We start from the raw sequence: 16,019 nt of genomic DNA, 5'->3' as shown, positions 1-16,019 counted from the left end.
TGTGACAACCCTGGGCTTTTAAAATCGCTATTGCTGAGGTCCTTGCCCTACTTATTTGTAAAATAAATGACGGCCCGATTTTAGAATACGTCAAATATTACGATATGAATTAGATATGTCAGTTCATTCCTATAACCCTTTATTCAACCAACATAATAATAACAGCATAGGTACCTTCAGATATGTCAGTGTCAAATGTGAGGTTTCTTTAAACGACACACATACCTACACACATTTTGGGTACATTTAACTAAAGCTTTAATCATACAGGTTGAAATAAGTGAAAGGTATAAACACACCTGACCAGTAAGTCCATTAAATTTGTTTTACAGAAGGTACATATGGTGCTACTTTACCGCACTCGTGCGATAATTAGCACATTACGTAACTATGTTGATAATTTAAAGGGCCATTATGTAGTGTAAAACATTGTACAATACACGTGCGAAAAGGAAATTCGCAAATAGAATTTTCTACTTTTCGCACTTGTATCGTAATGTACTATTACAATAGGTATACATATGGTGCTCCTTTACTGCACTCATGCGATAATTAGCACATTACGTACTTACTATGTCGAAAATTTAAAGGGCTATAATATAAAATGATGCAAAACGTTGTAAGATACATGTGCGAATAGATAGGCTATCGTACTGTACTACTATAATGTCCATAGAAAAGACCTAACCTAAACTCATAACTACAAAAAAGTTTACGACCCGAATGTCTGTCGCAAAATAACGTTGAAAGTATAAAAGATAACATCCCTAATCCACATCTGATCTTTAAAACCCCTCGTTTTGAAACAAATCACTAAGAACAGAAACAAACAAATATCATATTATAATTTTCACTCAAGTATTCAGTTTCACGGCAATCCCTGAAGGAACTTCAGCCATACTTAGAAACTCGGCTTGAGCCCTCTGAGCTCTGGGTGTATTATACTCAACTCTACGCCTACTTAAATGTACGTTTCAACATTTCACAGCATTTGGTAGGGATTTCAAAGGGAAAGTACCTGTAAGTAATGAAATATCTCAGGTAAAAAATAATGTTATATTATTATTTATTAAATTGTAATAAATACAACGGGACTTAATCGCGTATCTAAGTTTTAAGATTTACCTCCGACGTTTCGAGGACGGCGTTGTCCCCCAACATCGTTATCGATATCGTTAGTGTTGTGTATCGACAAGTAACATCCCTAGTGCGCAAAACGTTCAAGCTGATAAAGAAGACCAAGTGCGGGTAGTTCGAAAAACTCGCGCGGTTTGAAGATGTTTATGTCAACCTTAGCCAGTCTTCTCCGAGACCACGGGGACAACGCCGTCCTCGAAACGTTGGAGGTAAATCTTAAAACTTAGATACGCGATTAAATCCCGTTGAACAATTTAATAATGTGTAAAAATCGTGAAAGTTTAAATCAGTGTAATGTTATATTAAGTAAGATATTCTATATTATATGCCATTATAGATACAGTCAGCTGCGGAGAGAGGTGAAAAACGATGCCACCCGCCAAGTCGAAGCACGTACAATATAATACAATAACTTTTCATTCTAATAATATTATGACATTAAAAAAAAATCTGATTAAAAAAACCATATCCAATCACCGTATCCGTATGGCAATGACCGTAGACGGCATTGCAACATACCATTGACCGCATCGCGCCACGTGCAGCGCGAAACTTCCTTCCTCCATCCCCCTCGCACCCACGCGAACCCCATTTTCCGACCATCCCCATCCCTGTCTCGTGGAAAACTGTAGGGCAGGATGCTTCGTTTCCTCAGTTGACGTCGCGCTCTCGCGACGAACGGACGTGTCGATGTGTGGCGATTTTGTCCTGCATTTTACGATACGTAAACTAGATTTGCATATGGTGTGCTTATAACTTTACTAACTTTGCCGGCGCGGTGTGATCAACTTTAGATCCGATCTCGTCCGATGGACCGCAGTGTATTTTGTATGAAACGGTTCGTTTAGTGCTAAAGTGAATTTTAGTGGTTGACGGTAGTGATTACATTTAGATTTGTGTAGTGACATAGTGAAGTGTTGTGAATAGTGACATTGTTTTGTAAGTATTTTAGTGATATTACTATTATTCTAGGGCATTTCCAATAATTAACTTTATGAGTTTAACGACGGTTTATAAAGAAAAACGTGTCATTGCATAAAATGTATAAAACCAGTACTCAGGCACTTGGTAAAAGTAAAAGGGATATCCATGTGTAGGAGAAATACCAATATTGACAATGTAATATTCTCAGTTGCATAAACCATTAACCACTGTAGTGTTGGATGGTCGGTTTTAAAAGTGGCGCCCAACGTGGGGTCATCTCTGGTTAAACTGGTTACTACTCATTATAGTTATTAGCGTGTTTTCGATGAAGCACAGGTGGCCTTGGCGTAAGAGCGTGTGACTTTCAATCCGGAGGTCGTGGGTTCGAACCCCGGCTCGTACCAATGAGTTTTTCGGAACGTTTGTAACCGAAATATCATTTGATATTTCGTAATGTAAAAAAACTGACAATCACAATATAAATCCCTGACAATCTACCATGTGTAATTTTAAGTGAAATTGTATATTGTGAGATAAATAAATCATATCATATCATATCAATTACTAGTCGCTTTTCGGTGAAGGAAAACATCGTTAGGAAACCGCAATAATCCCAATAAGGTCTAGTTTACCCTCTAGATTGGAAGGTCAGATGGAAACTAGTGCATACGCCTATTCTCGGGATTAGTTGCCAAGCGGACCCCAGGCTCTCATGAGCCGTGGCCAAAGCCGGGACAACGCGAGAAAGATGATTGATGAGTCAATTGATATGATGAAATCATTTTGTGTTTTTGCGTGTAGGTAGGTATAAATATAAATCTATGTACGTCCATCCATATATGTTTCTGACGAACGTAACGCTGACGCTTGGTCATCACACAAATAAATGGCCTTTACCGTGATTCAAACCCAGCGGCTATAGCATGGTTGGATTTTTATCGCCTGTCACTATGCCAGTCACTTTCCCACTTACATACGTGTTAGAACGTGATAGGCATGGTGACAGGTGATAAAAATGCGACCATGCTAAAACCTCAGGATAAGCACGGTCACTAGTGATTAGGTAGCAGAGCCCGTTAAAAACTTTATAATTTCGGAAGGTACTGTATTGTGAATCTATCTTTTCCTAAAATACCTGCTTATAATAGCTTAAATAATAGGAAAGTAATATTGTTTATGAAATTTGTACTTTTATTGCTAACTACACACTAAAATGACAGTTTCTAAATTAAAGTTCGTAGACGAAAATAAGACGCTGAATAAAACTTCGAAGTTACATCAAACTGAAATTACTGTAAGATATTTTTATTTCAAAAGTTTACTCGACTGTCTTGTCTGAAAATATTAGCCTCATGGAATATTTTCTGTACATGCAATAATTTGTACCACTTTTATTTATTTATTTTAGCTTTATTGCATATACAATAATGTACATGGACCCCTAACATGGTGAAAATGGATTTAATAAATCTTAACGACTTTTACGCGGACAGAGTCGCGGGCGGAGATAAGTGTGCTGATAAAATTAAGTCGTATAGAGCCTGCACTATGGGTACATCTCAAAATTTATGATTTTTAAAATTAGATTTTAATTAAAAACTAAACTTAATTAAACTTTATTTTTTAACTTTCTCATTTACCCCCCAAAAGTGGCCTACATGTTTAACCCTTAAATGCATGATTTTTTCTTTTTGCCCGAAATTAATATATGTATCACATAATTGTTTGCCGTTTCTAGGAAAAATGTAAAAAAAATTATATCATCGATTTTCACTGCGAAATCAGTGTTAAAAGTTGCATAGTCTAAATCATATTTTTGGAAATATAAAGCTATTAGTAAGGGGTATAGGAAAAATCTTAACTGCCAACAGAAAGGTACACTATTTGTGATGTTTCTATGATAAAGTTTGTAAATATAAAATAATTACAAACCCCGAACAATCTGCCCAAAATCACATACTAAAAATCATCAGCTTCCAGGTTTTTCCAAGTTTTCCGACATTTTGTCTATAAACAAATGTAACTTTTATAAATTAAAATACTGCGTAAATTTATGTAATAATTCGGAAAATATATTAGTTTTACTATTGAAATAATATACAAGAACAAATAGAATTTGTTTAATAATGCATAACATTTGATGTTTATGTTGTGTGTATAAATGCATCACTATGCATTTAAGGGTTAAAATTCATTTGTTTACGTTACGTTACATCTTTGGGTCAATAATTTACATGTGTACCAAATTTCAACTTAATTGGTCCAGTAGTTTCCGAGAAAATAGGCTGTGACAGACGGACAGACGCACGAGTGATCATATAAGGGTTCCGTTCTTTCCTTTTGAGGTACGGAACCCTAAAAAGTATCCTTTAAAGTTTTTTGTGCCCATGTGGCCGTATTTCAGGCACCATACTAAGTATAAATACCTATAAGTAGTAGACTAGGTAAGTGAGATCCTGAGACGGAAGCCCTAAGTGCATTGTGCTAGACCTAGGAATGCCGCGGCGCCGTATGCAAATGTTTGTAGGCAGTACTTAGTCAAATGGATCGCATAACAAGAGTCTTCCTTTTGAATGCGAAGACGGAGCAGGAATCCTGTACTGAAAATTATCTATATATATAAACGTGAAAGACCCGACTGACTGACTTAAATCAACGCACAGCCCAAACCGCTGGGACTAGAAAGTCCAAATTTGGCAAGTAGGGTCCTTATAAGGTCTAGGGGTCCACTAAGAAAGGATTTTTCAAAATTCATCCCCTAAAGGGGTGAAATGGGGGTCCAAAGTTTGTATGGGGAAAATATACTAATCCACGGGTACGAAGTCGCGGGCAACAGCTAGTACTGAATACCCCTCAAGATATATTATTATAATATGTACATTTTTAACCATAAACGGATAGGTATAGCGTGTAACTACAATAATTTAATAAAGCCCTTTCTAATAATCGTACATACTCACTAATACTGAATTAAAATTTGCATTATTTTTAGAAAGCAATTTAATTTTGCAAACCAATAATTTTGTACAAATAAACTTTACTGCACCAGAAATAACTGTTTACAACAGCAGTGAGCAGTCTATCACACAAGATGTAAATAAGCCGAGACTAATGCAATTTCAGTCCACCTACCCCTGTGGGTGTACGTATAACTAAGTACATACCTATAGCTACGTGCGTCACACAGACTTAGAGTACATAGATGTCGCTAGTTATATTGATGATGGAAACAGTAGGTTTTACAAAGATTTTATTAAATGTAAATTATTTATCATGTATTTATAAGATGCAAACACATCAAGATTTAGAAAAATTGTCTACTGAGTGTAGATATTATTATACCATAATAGTTTGTCACATGCAGCACACATGCAAAGATGCTGTGAGATATCAAGTTTATTACAGACATTAAGAAAGGAATTTATGTGAATTAAAAAAAAACTCAAGATTTGTGCCATTTTTAAGTTTAATTTTGTCATATACCTATACAGTTAGCAACACTATTCACTTGGTTTCTGTTCATACAAATACGAGTATTCGTAGGGTGGGATAATCTAATGGTTTGCTGACGGAACAGTTCGAGGGAAAGTTGAAAAATAAATTATGAGTAGGTTATTATGAATACAAATACTCATTTAGGAAATAAGAGCTTATTATAATGAGTAAACCAAAAAATTCAACCGGTAGTAACAATTACCATCCCCTTCTGTTTTCGTAATTTAATAAGCAACTAATTTAAACCATGGTCTAATAAAACATGGTCTTCTCTTCCCAGAGTGTCACTTGCCTACGTCACAATAACATTGCCACTTTTTTTCAACATAACATGTTACATGGGTACATTATATCTATGGTTAAGGGGACGGTATATGACGTTTTCGATTTAGAGCTCACTTTGTGCAATCAATTTGTTCAAGAAATGTTTAATAACTGCATTAAATTATACGTAAATTTGTTCACGAAAAAGCCGTGTACCGGCTCTTCACGGCATAATATTTTTTATTTGCTGTAATTCTCTACAAATCGACACTAAAAGTATCCAAAAATCAAAATATGGAGTTCCGTTTGAGCAACACGCATTACAGTTTTGCCTTTAACAGTAATTGAGTTGTTGTGTGATTTTGAAAGCTAGATAACTAAACTAGCAAATTATTATCTACTTATATTTTTACTCACAAATACAACACAGAAATTCAATCCCAAATGTAAACTTTCGTACAATTTCCATACATTGACGACATCACTCAAAATTCTTCTTCGAGTCAGATGGCCGCTGGCCTTGGATCGAAGCAGACGTGTACTTCGTCGTAGCTCGTTTTTGACATTATTTAGACATTTCATCATATACGCATACGAAAATGTATACCAGTAGATAAATTGTATTTCAAAAAATAGGGTAAATAAATTTATTTAAAATTTGATTTGTTGTTATTTACAGGTCGTAACGATCGAAAACAGCAGTAAACTATCCTAAAACAATACGATTACAATTGAATTTAAGTAACTTGTTCCTTCAAAACCCGCTTAAAATGAAAAAAGTTTAAAGACTCGTTTTACTGATTGGGATTGATTTTCATTATGCTGGTATCAATTTTGCGTCATTAAAAAAAAGTATATGATTCTGTACGTCAATGACATTTGATGTCAATTGTAATCTTGTATTTACGTTAGAGAATATTATATATTCATTTAAATATTACTTACCTATTAATACGAAGCGTAATTCGTTTAATACCTGAAAGTCTTAGTGTCTACACCTACTTTGTTGCCGTTCGTTCCGTCTATATGTGTGCGATTACGTGCTGTTCTCAATAATCAAGAAACAAGCCATAATCTTCAAGAATAAAATAACAGCAAGACCAGCATTTAGTACTAACTAGTTTTTGCGGATTTGGAGACAAGAGATGAAGCTTACAGGCTAATACCGCTGCGGTCTGGTTATTGTTATGTGTATATATCGAGTATTATATAAATTTACTATAAAATAACAATGTTTTATTTCAATGACATTATGTGCGTAGGTATGTATGTTTCGATGATTATAAGAATTTTGTCCACACAATAATTGTGCATAGCAGAGACTGCATCATGCAGATCATGCTTTCTTTACGGTATAAGCGGTATGGTACCGTTATTATTTATCAATACCGGTTCGTTTTGAAGGTAAAACTATACCGGTTGAAATACAAAGTACGGTACCGGTATAAAATTACAGCAGGGACAACCATTTTTATAGGTGTACAGTCAGCTGCAGAGAAAAGGTACGACCAGATAGATAATTGTATGCAGGGGTGGTACCTTTTCTCTGCAGCTAGCTGTACCTAAACCATCATTGACCGAGCGTTGGCGAAGGTCTCCGTTTCAACTTGGGCAAAAATGCTTTCGTATGTCCGAATTCTTCTCCTTTGCATATCACATTTCTCAACTGATTCTCGTGAAAATTTGGTAGTCCGATATAATTATTCGGTTTCTTTTTTTTTTGAACAATTTAAAATAGGCAGAAATTGTCATAAAGGACTTAAGCGCCAGTAGGGTCTGTGACACTTAAGACCACTGCGATTATTAGGTACTTACTGGCCCCTATTTCACCACGACCACGGTGACAGGTGCGACAGTTGTCGACATCACTGTTGCTGACGTCACAGGCCTCCATAGGCTACGGTAACCGCTTACCATCGGACGGGCGATGTGCTTGTTTGCCATCAACATTTTAATAAATAAATAAACTCCATTATATTGCCACTAAAAAATTCTTATTTTGCGAAGCTAATGACAATTGTCACAAGAAACACGGCAACTGTATCGAAATTGCGACACAGAACTCATTTCCTGTCAAGACTTACCGAAAATTCTTTGAAAAATCTTGTGACAATTGTCACAAGATTTTTTCGCGAGAGAAATGTCTGTTTTATCCGATATAATAAAGTTTTTTTTTAATAATAGGTACAATGACGGTGGCAAACACGAATACGGCCCGCCCGAGGTTAAGCGGTAACTGTATTATTAAATTGTACAACGGGACTTAATCGCGTATCTAAGTTTTAAGATTTACCTCCGACGTTTCGAGGACGGCGTTGTCCCCGTGGTCTCGGAGAAGACTGGCTTAAGTTGACATCAGCATCTTCTAACCGCGCGAGTTTTTCGAACTACCCGCACTTGGTCTTGTTTATCCGCTTGAACGTTTTGCGGTTCCGTTGTACAATTTAATAATGTGTAAAAATCGTGAAAGTTTAAATCAGTGTTAGCGGTAACTGTAGTCCATGGATGCCTATGGCGTCAATAACAGTGATGTTTTTGTCGTACCTGTCACCGTGGTGAAATAGGGGCCAGATTACGCCGCGCCGCGTGGAACGTGAGGTGCATTGGGGTAAATGCATACCATTCACTCAAGGAAAATAATCTCCCTTATAAGATCACTCGTGTGTCTGCCATTTTGTTAAAGCCAATTTTCACCGTAACTACTGGACTAGTTCAATTGAAATTTAGTACACATATGTCAAGTAAGGAAGTAGTAAGTCGGTGATCCGAAGATGAGTAACGTAAATAAATGAACTTTTAACTTTGCGGCGATTTTTGGTATCATGTGACATATCAGATATAATACATAATTATAAGTAGGTGAGCAAAAATGTACCATAACCTAACTCAGAATTGTATTACATAAATACATATACAAAAAATAGTTCAACGCCAAAAGATTAATGGAAGACCTATGTCCTATAATAGGTGAGTTGGTCTTAAACAAAAAATATGCAATAAAAATGTGTAACTGTGGAACCCATAGTGAATCCTACTCGTACATGATCGGTTTTTATATTATGTACCTATAAGATATTTTCTACTTTATACTTTATAAGTGTACCTACATAATATTTACTTATAAGCAGTTGTCACGTAAAATATTTGTAGATTTTTTTGGAAGTATGTGTCACATCATCATCATCTTCCTCGCGTTGTCCCGGCATTTTGACACGGCTCAAGGGAGCCTGGGGTTCGCTTGGCAATTAATCCCATAAATTGGCGTGGGCACTAATTTTTATGAAAGCGACTGCCATCTGACCTTCCAACCCATAGGGGGTAAACTAGGCTCTTATTGGGATTAGTCCGGTTTTTTCACGATGTTTTCCTTCACCGAAAAGCGACTGGTAAATATCAAATGATATTTCGTACATAAGTTCCGAAAAACTCATTGGTACGAGCCGGAATTGCAATTCGCACGCTCTTACCGCTAGGCCTCCAGCGATTTTTTTGAAGTATGTATAGCACAAAAAAATATTTAGAAATGTAACATTTAAGGTAGGTAATTAAAATACGGTATAAACATTATTGGAGAAGACTTGGAGGAAGTGTCATAGGGATCTACATTCGATGCGTGGAAAACAAGTTCTTTTGTCTAATTATAATCCATCGGCAATCACGCGAGCGCATAAAACGAAAATCATTTTTTTTTCACTCCCTAAAACTCCCTTAACCTAATAACAGTAAAACAAAAAATAAAATATAGAGGGTTACCAACCAGCCAAAGAATTATAAGTAGATATATGCACTTATCCCAACGCACCTCACGTTCTACTCTGCACGGGGTTCATTGCCGCTCCTACCGCCGTAAGTAACTATCAACACCTACATTATCAAGGCTACGATCGAAGATAATCGCTTCAGCACTGAAATAATACCGGTGGAATACCGGTATAATATTTTTTATTTTAATTGTATTAATTTAATAGTGAAACAAAAGGCGAATATACCACATAAAAGTAAATCGGTAAAGATATTAGGGGTACATTAGCCAACACTGTTTCCATATATTTTCAAATTTTATTTTGTCCGCCTTAATTAAATTTTGCACCCTGCCGGAACTTTATTTATTTAAATTCTCATTTAATTGATTTTGAGCCTTATGAAAAGTCGTATAGAGTAGTAAATAAAATTTTACATCTGACTTAATGACATCTGGTTTTATTCGGTTTAACTTTAGAAAACGCGTATCTCGACAAAGCCATAATGTAGAAAATTGTCAACAACCAAATGAATTATTAGAATTTAAATACGTCACGTGTGACATGAACAGACAAGGAAAGCAAGATTAAATGTATTGTTTCTCTTTCTTCTTTCAATGGAACGCTTTTCCTAAAAGGAGGCCACTAAACTCAAAACGCTATCTTAAAAAAAACTTGATGGGTCAGTGACCTGTCCCAGTAAAGTGAGGTAGTGTGCGTGAAGTGCGCTTGTGTGTGAAATGGGGTAAATTGACAGAATCTGAAAATTTACCCACCTCTACCGTCACCTTAATAAGTTAATTTATTTCTTTATAATTTAATAATTTTCATTTATATGCATTTTATCTTAAATTTTACAATAACACGTCATTTTTAATTATTCGTTAGCAATATCTTCCGATTCACGAAAGAAATTTCAGACGTTCGGGTAATTCTGTTTACACTACTGGCAACACAGGATAGCGCTGTCACATTTGACAATCCGCCATTTTGTCCCTGACCGACCGTCCTTGTCGAACGCGTGTTAATTGTTATTTCCTTCTCGCTCAGTGTCAGCAGTCGCAGTGTTTTCCAAACTTTTCACGTCGTAAGCTTCGTAATTAATGTTTTGTTACGAAAATGGTTGGCTGCTCTATTCGGAACTGTAAGAGTAGGAGTGAAAAGTGCAGTATAGATTTGTTTTATTTTACTATGTTTCTACATGAATAACTTAAAATTAATGCCGTTAAAATAATTTTCACTGTTGGTTAAAATTCTCCCACATTTTAAAGTTTGAGAACCTGTAATCAGCATGATGACGTAGGCAAGTGCCAGTTAGGTCATTCGCGAATCTCGGAAGAGAGTACCAGGCGGAGTATATTATTATACCATGATTTAAACTAAAGTAACTTAAGGTAGTGAGAAATATACCTACGCGTGGTTAGGTAGGTATACAAAAAAAACACTTACATTTCGTTGGATAATCATGTATTAAATTAAAAGCACATGCGTTATCTATACGCTCTAATTCCACGCATATGTTATCGGCGAGAATCGATCCGACGTACCCGCGGAAGAAATCTAATATGGAAGCCCCACTGATACATTGGCCCGTCTGTTGCTATCAAGATAAATGTGATCGAGTGTACCTAATGAACACTCAGTATTATTTACATCTATTATATAAACACTAGCTTCTGCCCGCGACTTCGTCTGCGTGGAATAATGAGGATGATTGTTAGAAACAACTCTATGTAAATTTCATCTAAATCGGTACAGCGGTCTTAAGTGTGAAGAAGCAGAGAGACAGACAATTGATTTCGCATTAATTATAGACACCTGTAGCTATATAGCTGTCTGGTCTATAGTTGTCTTGTGTAGACAGCTACACAATGTATAATATTTAAAACTTTCGCGTTATGAGCACATATTAACTCACAAAAATTTAATTGTCGGGTAGTTGCACAACTGTTTGTTCTGACATTTTGCTGGGACATCAGAATTAGCCGCGACCACGACCAGTGAAACCTGTGTCGAAAATGTCGGTTAATAAAGGTAATAAAACAAATTTTGCGATAGACCCGTCTATAAATGTTAAAGGCAAAATCCTTTTGTAAGTTTAACTACATAAGAGGAAAGTGGACGATCCCGCGCATATAGATTTTCATACAGTCAGCAATACTATTAGCTTATATATTAGCACTTTTGCATACGAACTTCTATACACTTCCTTGCTACAGTGGAAAATGCTATCTCCACTTTCAAAGTAACCCAAATGCCAAAAACATTGAAAATAATTGTGTTATTATTACTATAGAGAAACCATATACCAAACAATGAAATTGTCGCTATCGCAACCTGTACCACGCGACCAAAATGTCGGAAGCGCCGCAAAAATAATGGGGATTACGCGTTTAGGTCGTGAGATTCACGCTCCGCTTCTATGGTTTGTTGTCAAAACAACCACAACTCATGGTGCAAAATACTGGTTGGTTCTCTGTGCCAGTTATGTTAGTGATATAATGTTGAAAATTGGTGTAGTTATCAAATGTCTTTTACAAACTACATATATTCGATTTGCAAATTGTTATTTGTACATACAAGAGAATAGAATTTTGTATAAATATTGATATTTTTTCGAGTGCTTATTTTGAGTCCCTTGCAAGCGAAAGATTATATAATACTCCTCGCTACGCTCGTGAAACTAATTTAGAATCTTGAGCGTAGTAAGGGACTCTAAAGCGCACCAGATGTAAATATTTAACTTTGATCTCTTGTTGTACAAATAACTATTTTCAAAATGCGATTTTGCTCACTGTTTTTAAGTAGCAAAGTACTCTTGTTCGATCTGCTGAGGTGGAAATAATATTTAAATTTAATTGCGTTCGGTTGCAAGACTGTACATCTAAACGTTTACATCCAAAACAAAAGTGAAACTATATACCAAGTTCTCCACGTAAGCCCACAATATATAAGTATCGATTACAGAACATGCGTGTGGCTAATCGGTCGGGAGTCGAACCCGCATCTATCGACCGCCCGTCACATATGATAGCTGACAGTAATGAACATAAAAGCCTATTACACGCGAGTCTCGGCATAGAGAAATATAGTAAGACAAGAGTGCTCATTCCATACATCAGTTTTGGCATAGAGAAATAAGTAAGACAAGAGTGCTCACTCCATACATCAGTTCAGACTATTAATTTCAGTGTCTACATCTAGCATCGAGTAGCGGAACTATCAGTACTGCTACTTGACAATAGATGTAGCACCGACCGGAAAGTCTTATCTCAACAGCATAAGACTTTCCGGTCGGTGTTACATATATTGTCAAGTAGCAGTAGGTACTGATAGTTCCGGTACTCGATATAGATGCTAATAGTCTTTTTGGTACTAAAACTGATGTATGGAGTGAGCACTCTATGTATTTTTTTCTCTATGGTTTTGGTACCAAAAAGACTGTTATTTTCATAGTCGACATCTAGCATCGAGTAGCGGAATTATCAGTACTGCTACTTGACAATAGATGTAGCACCAACCGGAAAGTTTTATGTTGTTGAGCAAGACTTTCCGGTCGGTGCTACATCTATTACTACATTTTCATACGAGTCATGAGATACAGCCTGGTGACGGACAGAAGGACGGACGGACAGTAGAATCTTAGTAATAGGGTCCCGTTTTGACCCTTTGGGTACGGAACCCTTAAAAGGATATCACTAAACACCCGTATTTTAGTACTGCAATATTCGGCTGCCGTACCTACTTTATTGCCGCCCGCAACTCCAGAGGTGTCGCATGCGCGTTGCCAATCTTTTAAAAAGTATTTTATAGTAACAATATGTTAACTATGCATGCATTAATTTACTGATTTCTCATTTAAGTGAAGTTTTGTTATATCTTCTTGAGAAAATAAAGATTCTTAAACCTGATATTCTTTCTAATCGAATTGCAACCTAATCTAAATGAACTTTATTATTTTACAGCCTTCTGTACCGATAAACTGAATTGTTTAATCTTACGGTTACGGTACTTTTACGAGGGCGCTTCTGCAATTCTGGGTGACGGTGCTTTTATCAACAAGTGGGCCATCTTGCGCCCAGAGTCAATGGGGTTTCAAATATTTACTTTGCTAGGAAAGGATTACAATAATGATACGGCACTTTTACGGTACAAGTCAACATGGAATATACAAACAAAAAAAGAACACAATAACAATTATAAAATACAACTTACTGCAACTACCAAATCAAACTATCTATCTATATAGTAATTTATTTCCGATCTTTGGGTACAACGGTTATTATTAAGTCGATATTATCTTTTTTTTATTACAATATGTCCCCGCAGTTCGTTCGGTGTGCCTTTTGGAAAAGGCCTCCTCCAACCTTCTCCACAGTACTCTGTCCTCTGCAAGGATTTCATCTACCCGCAAATCAAACTAACGTATTACAATTACTTACAGATGTATAAGGTCTCATAATATGTAGTAGTCAAATACCTCATTGAAATTCAAAATTATTTGAAATCTGCTGAAGCTGGAAAACATCTGTCTGTATGAAAACAAACCTTTTTTTCCTTTTCCGCAAAAGGAAACCATGTCACCATAGAATACGGTTAAATTCATAATCCCTTTTCTCCGTAATCGGCTAAAAGGGGGTTCGGGCCCCAATTCTGTACTAAGTATATTTTAACCTAGATACCGATCTGTCAAAGAATTTTCCCTATCATTCAATTTCGCGATTTGAAAGGGTGAACGCGATGAAGCTGGTAAGCCTTATGGTTGGGTGTATTTATGTTATTTGACATTTAAGTCACATTTATTTCATAACTATACAGTGTGGAAAGATAATTCGGGCCCTGGAGGGAAACTACTTTAAATCCTTAAGCTGGCTCATTTTACTTAATGGAGACATTCCTTTATTTTTAAAAAGAAACAAAACTGCATTCAAAGTATTTTGACTTCGATTTGGCTTGTCTAAAAAAATCTTGAGTACGAAATATTACATTTTATGGATATTTTGTACGACAGACGAGTTTAAGACCTAATGTTTCTTGGAGAAATGTTATCATTAACATTAACTGTATCGACTAGTATAATAAAATTGCGAGTTTTTATTTTTTTGAATTTTTAGTCGGTTTGAGTCCCGGGCGAGGCAAGCGAGTTTTAGAAAATCTTTGAATGCAGTTTTGTTTCTTTTAAAAATATAAAGGAATGTCTCCTTTAAGTTAAATGAGCCAGCTTAAGGATTTAAGGTAGTTTCCCTCCAGGGCCCGACTTATCTTTCCACACTGTAGAGTAGACAGATAATACTTGCAGACGTAGAGTCAGACCAAGACAATTCTGCAACGAATATCGTCTAGTGTTATTTTAAACATTAAACTTCTATCAAATTATGACATACCTATAAACAACACTTGCACTGCGTATGCTATCAAAATTGATGCAGACTTCTTGGTCTGACATTCTCCTTCAAATCAGTCATTAGAATTCCTGTAATACTGTAGATACTATTATAAATATGAATGGCCAAAAGGCAACCCGTGAGCTCCCGCATTGCCAAGAATATGAGTACGTCAAGCCTTCTCCCATCCATTCTATGCACGTATTTATCACGTTATTCTGACCAACGTAAGTTTGACCTCTCATTTCACATAGTTGTTCATTAATTTGTTAATTATAATATAATATATAAGGTACTAATATACTATAGAAGGTTGCCTATACATACATATTATAGTTAGGTCATACCATAGACTAGAAATCCTCTAAACGGAGTTTAGAGCAATTATTTCATGAAACCGATGCTGCCAAAAATACGGGGGTGCGGGGGACGAGGTGAGCGAATCCCGTGCCGTGATTGGTCCGTTCAAGGACACGGACCAATCACGGCACGGGATTCTGACACTTTGACTCGAAGATGGAGTAAAACTACCGTATATAGTGGCGGAGGGGGTAGCGTTACTATGCTCAGATGTCTTGTCTGTGGGTCATACTGAGTGACTTATTATGAGATCAAAAACCGAGAATCGCTAAGAAAAAATTGCTATTTCTTACATTTTGGCAGATCAGATATCGATGTTTTCTACTGGAGAGCCAAACGGGCATTCTACAAAAAGGTTTACTTTTTGGGGAACGTGACGCGTATGGCAGCTGTCTTAAGAACCCGCACAAATCTGCGTTGTATAGGTACCGTTAAACTTAAGGTTGACTTACTTATCAAACGTTATCATGCCAAATATCGGCTGTTTCGCTTTCTCAATCAATTAATCAATAAGTATATTTTTTTTTAAGACCAAATACAGTCCATATTTGTTAGTTAGGTACAGTAGTAAGACCTATGTACTTAATACTTATCTATGTTAGTTTATCCTAATCCTTTCCTAATCTTTCTTTTACAACTTTCGAACTTTGGGGCATGCAACGACACCCATCAGAAGCAAGGACCGGAAAACCCCTCTTTACGCTTAATCCTATCC

General features: G+C 36.3%; 1 protein-coding gene across 1 annotated transcript in view; it reads left to right on the top strand.

Moving 5' to 3' along the window:
* The first annotated feature begins 1,599 nt into the window (after nucleotides 1-1,599).
* The window catches only part of LOC134653939 (uncharacterized), a 599,610-nt gene continuing 585,190 nt past the window's right edge, over nucleotides 1,600-16,019 (top strand). Inside the window, exon 1 of the mRNA XM_063509308.1 lies at nucleotides 1,600-2,076. The gene's annotated coding sequence lies outside the window, so the exon portion shown is untranslated. The remainder of the gene's footprint in view (nucleotides 2,077-16,019) is intronic.

This window comes from Cydia amplana, chromosome 14 (genome assembly GCF_948474715.1).
Source record: "Cydia amplana chromosome 14, ilCydAmpl1.1, whole genome shotgun sequence".
NCBI lineage: Eukaryota > Metazoa > Arthropoda > Insecta > Lepidoptera > Tortricidae > Cydia > Cydia amplana.
Note: the sequence above shows the minus strand (reverse complement) of the source record. Positions and strands in the feature narration are given on the sequence as shown.